The sequence below is a fragment of the Lepidochelys olivacea genome (genome assembly GCF_965140295.1).
Source record: "Lepidochelys olivacea isolate rLepOli2 genome assembly, chromosome: 20".
In the NCBI taxonomy this organism is placed as follows: Eukaryota; Metazoa; Chordata; order Testudines; family Cheloniidae; genus Lepidochelys; species Lepidochelys olivacea.
Window position 1 is genome coordinate 13,194,853 of NC_140430.1, and position 4,839 is coordinate 13,199,691.

The window sequence follows — 4,839 nt, forward strand, 5'->3', positions numbered from 1 at the left end:
GGCTTGTCAGCCTGCTAGAATAGCTAGAAAAGAGAAGGCTCGGGCCTCATCCTGTCATCTTTAGTCTGCTGAAACTTTGAACAGGGAAAGTGTAAGCCATAGGACAGAGAGCTTCCAAATCACCATTTGAAAGAACCTGGAAAATGCATGGAAAAACTAACAGTCTTTACATCTAAGCTGCCTTTGGATTCCGATCTGTTGGGAAGATTCCAGAGAGACTTGTACAAGCCAGCAGTTTATTCCATCACTGTTGTGATCCTGAGCTATGAACATTGACAGTCACTTGTATGGATATTGATCTTTTAACCATTTGTAACTCTCTTCTTTCTTTTAAGAAGAAATCTTCAATTTCGTTATTAAGGATTGGCTGGCAGCATGCTATTTGGGAAAGACCTGAGATTCACCTTGACCTGGGGATAAGCATCTGGTCCTTTATGATGGGTGAACCTCACATATGGTGAATCAGGTTTTCAGTAACCCCTCACTATATTAGACTGGGCTGTTTAGATGGGAGCCTAGGTCTGGAATGCCAAAAGGGACCGTGTTTGGCATTTTGTAAACTAGGGTGGAAGCTCTTTTGCTGTTGAGTTGGTGCATGTAATTCTAGAATAAGCCATCAGTTTGGGGGATTGTCTGCCCTCTACTTCTTGCAGTCTGCCCGGAGTGTGGTCACAGCATTGTTGTGTAAACCTCTCTCTTATGGAAGCAGAGGGATCTTAGTCACTTTGAGATCCCAGCTGCTGCCCTGGAAGCTTTTTTCATGCATTTGCATTGAGTGTCAGATCGGATATAAGCAGGGAAGTCAGCTCAAGGAAGAGGAAGGCTATACTCACTGTGCTATGAACTGTCTCTTGATAGGCAGTCAGCAGCTGAATGGTAGCCTGCAAGGCCCTTTCTCTCTCCCACTCCTTCTCTGAATGGAGCCATGTCTCTGGTAGCTGTTGGTAGAGCAGGGGAATGGACAGAGTTAGTACCAGAAAATCCCTCCCAAAAGTTCCTCTTAAACAGGTTTAATTGTCACTAAAATCCCTCTCCAAAGCACCGGACCTCCATGGAGCGAAGGAATTACATGTCTAATGGAAGTGCCAGGGACCAGATTCACCTCTGAGTGATTGAAGACAAAGGAGTTACATGAGAGATGAACCTGGGCCTGTGTACGTGATGTCTCCTGTAGACTGTCTGATGGGAGCTGTCTACCACATTGCATGCTGTTTGATGTCTGCTGCTGTGTTGTTTCCTGGGCAACTTCTCCCACGTTGAGTGGCCAAATGACAGAGAGGAGCGTTTCTTTTTATTAATTTGAAGAAGAGCAGAGAAGTCCCCCCCCACAGCCCAGCTCCTTTTAGAACTTCATTTTTATACTGAAGGTGCATCAAACTCCCCAGCTCTTCAAGATATTCTGTTCATGTCTGAGGAACAGGAAGTCTCCTCTGGATGAGTTTCCATACACAGGGCTTAACTCAATATGAATGAATTCCTCTTTGAAGAAGTGATCAGTTTCAACTGGTTCTCTTGGATTTGGCTACTGCAGTGGTGATTTTCTTGCCGGTCCAAGTAGTGTCAACTACATTGTAAGAAGTTGGTCCCAATCCAGCCCTGGCATAAAATGGCATAGCTTCTGTGGATTTCAGCGGGGCACATGCCTGCTTATCCCAGGAAGAATTTGGTGCTTTTTCCCCCCGACAATTCACTCCACTGTGGAAAATTCCTCCACAACTGAAGCTTGACTCCCTAAATCTCTGACTCTTCCCTGCAGTAACACAACAACAAACAAACAAACAAACAAACAAACAATCTTCACCATGGTTCAATGGTCTACTCACTTGAAACATTTCCTGGAACCAGTGTGCGGTTGGTTCTTCCTCCAGCAAAGTCTTCATTAGTTTGCCAAGGGCTTCCAAGGACTCTACGTACAGTGACTGAAACCAGAAGAGAAGGAGTGAGGCTCAGCACAGATAATTTGTGTGTGTGTGGGGGGGGGGGAACGACGACTGGGGGCTGGGGAAAGCTAACCATAACCTTGCCAGGGAGGCCATGTGTGACTTCCATCACCCAGTGCCTGCTGGGCAGAAATACAGTGGATGGTGCCTGAGGAGAATTGTTGTCACGTACCTGTATAGGCAGAGCATCCTTTGCTGTCTCTTTCATCATCTTCTCCAGGGGAGGGAGGGGAAACAAACTTTTGAAACACTGATGAAGGAGCTCACGGTTTTCCTTCAAGGTCAAAGATGGTTTGAGTTTGCTGGCAGAAGAAAGAGAGAGAGAGAAAAGTCATGCATTAGACTCAGTACCAGCTCCAAGTAAAAGAAATGGGTCCAATGACTGGAGATTGTCTCAATCTAAAACCCTAAATGCAAACAACCCTTCACTTTGCAGCTGAGCACCTCTTTGCACCTCTATTAAGTATTGGCTCATTGAGAAGTAAAGCTAAAGCTTCAAGTCCCCTTTTTAGAGAAACCCACTAGCTTCCTTCCCCCTGCCAGCAAGCCAGACACCTCCCTCCCCATCTGAACTCTCCTGCATTGGACTGCATGCCCCACAACCTCCAAGTTTGTGTCTTTCAAGCACAAACCTCCAAATGGACACATACAAACCCTCAAGAACTAAAGTTCTGCTGGTGAGCAGCATGTGAGCCAAACCCGGCAGGCATCAAACTGCTCCCAACCTAGCACTCATGAACTAACAAAGACGACGTCACAGTGCCAGGAAATATGGCAGAAAATAGCCTACCTCAGATGTCTAATGGCAAGAATTGCCTTGTAGCGAACTGGAGATGCCAGGGAATCGAGTGGTTCCTTTTTAATGAAGTCCTGAAATGCACGAATAGAGAAATTAAAAAAAATGGGAAATGGATTTGAAAGGCAGAGAGGCTTTCCTCTCACACCCTGAAACAGGGCCATATGCCAGGTCTGTAATAAACAGACACCGTGCTCGGCAGGCTCTCTGCCTCAGAAATGGACCGTAGGGCCATCTGCAGGCTATACGGAGGACAGAAAGATAACTCCCCAGACACAAGCCATTCCTGCCACTTACAGCCCACAATAGGTCGGCATCCCTGCCAAGCTCAGAGTGGACCCAGCAGCATTCTGGGTGCCGTGCAGGTAGCTCATGAGACTGCAGTGGTACAGTCACAGCCAATGGATAAAACAACATCTACCTGGAAACCCAGTCTGATGACATTACAACAAACTCCTTTGTACTTCAGTCCTCAAAGCTCCTCATCACTCACCAGCATGTAGCCAAGGAGCTCCAGTTTGTAAGAGAATTCGAACTCCTGGGAGTCTCTGGTCTCCAAAATGGCACAGCTAATCTCCGTGACATTCTGGATGAGGGTTAATTTTAGGTGCATGTCCTACATAATCCAGAAGGAGAAACAAGAGGATGTGGATGAGAAACGGAGAGAAGAACCAGAGTCCAGAAGATAAAGATCAGGAATTAAATCTAGCCACAGGAGAGGAGAGAGGTGTCCACAGACCCCAGAAGGCAGAGGACCCTGGCTCTGCACCCACCTCAGAAAAAGAGAAAAGCCAGGTTCATGAAAGAAATCCAGGGCCACTTACACCAGAGCAGCCAGGACTCCTGCTTGATGTGGCAAGGAAATCAAGCTCTGTGCAATTTAAACAAGCAACTTGTGGATAGAAAAGGGAAGAGCTGAGGGCAGATTATTTAGAATTTACCTTGTTTGTAAGAGCAATGCCCAGCACCTGAAAAACAAAATGCAAAACAGCTATTAGCAATGTCTATAGTCCCACATAACACACATCCTCAAAATGGCCTGGCTGGTGAATATGGAGCAGAGAGAAATCATGATTGTTAAATCTTCCAAAAGGCAGGAAATGTATCCAGAGGGGGTGTTTTGCAGAGGTCAAGATCAGGGGCCATCCTATGGAATATTTGCATTTGTGAACTTCTGGAAGATATCCGTTTGGTTCAACTGTGATCAACTTTTTTGACAAAGGCTAAATGAGATTCTCACTTAGACAGGGCAGAATTGAATGGCAAAGTGACGTGGCGAGGTTGCACTGAGAGGAGAGTCAGTACCAGCAGTCAGACACCTAGGGAACAGAAATAACGAGCACACAGACAAACAAGACGACAGAGAAGAGGGAAGGGAAGTAGTGAGTCCAAGAAACAGAGTGACAGCAAAGAAACTAAATACAAGTTAGCACCATTCTCTCTTGGCTAGAAAAAGATAGAGCTAGATACACATACATATTAGGGGAGTTAGAGTGTTATTCTGAATAGCCTGAGTGTGACTCCATGTGAATTACTGTGCAGCTGTGCTCGACAGAATTTCAGAAGACTATAGAAAAACTAGAGAAAACACAAAGAAGAGCAACAAAAGTGATACAACATGTGACAGCTCACGCTCCATCCATTACAGTTTTAAATTTCAGTTATATGACAAATTATTGCTCAAAGGAGAGTTTTAGAAAATACAAGCCCTCTCTCTATAAACTCAGAGGCAATTCTATAACTTCAGGGTAATGCCCCTCACAGTTATCATGCAAAGGCTCTTACCTGACAACTGGTTCTGTAATGGTGAATGATGTTCCTTGTGATGTCTGCCTCTACTCGGGAGAGAAGCTGCTCTTTTGGAGCATGGACAGCCACATTGCTGTATGTCAGCATCAGGGTGCGGCGAGTCTTGCCTCTTGTCCCATGGTGGTAATCCTAGACAATAGGAAACATCACTAGAGACAAGTTCTTCTGATTCATTTGGCCTTGGAATGAATCAAACATTGGTGGAGCTGGGCCCCCGAGCCTTGAATACTGCTGGAGCCCGGGCACCATGAGCCCATAGAACTCGCCGCCCCATCGCCATCATTCCCACTGGGT

At 45.9% G+C, this 4,839-nt stretch overlaps 1 long non-coding RNA gene across 1 annotated transcript; it reads right to left on the reverse strand.

The window, feature by feature from the left end:
* Positions 1 to 3,228: 3,228 nt before the first annotated feature.
* LOC311510629 lies at positions 3,229 to 4,608 on the reverse strand. Its single transcript, XR_014709115.1, has 3 exons — positions 4,522 to 4,608; positions 3,678 to 3,704; positions 3,229 to 3,352 (listed from the first exon to the last, which is right to left on the reverse strand). It is a non-coding gene; the product is annotated as an uncharacterized lncRNA (long non-coding RNA).
* Between the last annotated feature and the right edge of the window lie 231 nt (positions 4,609 to 4,839).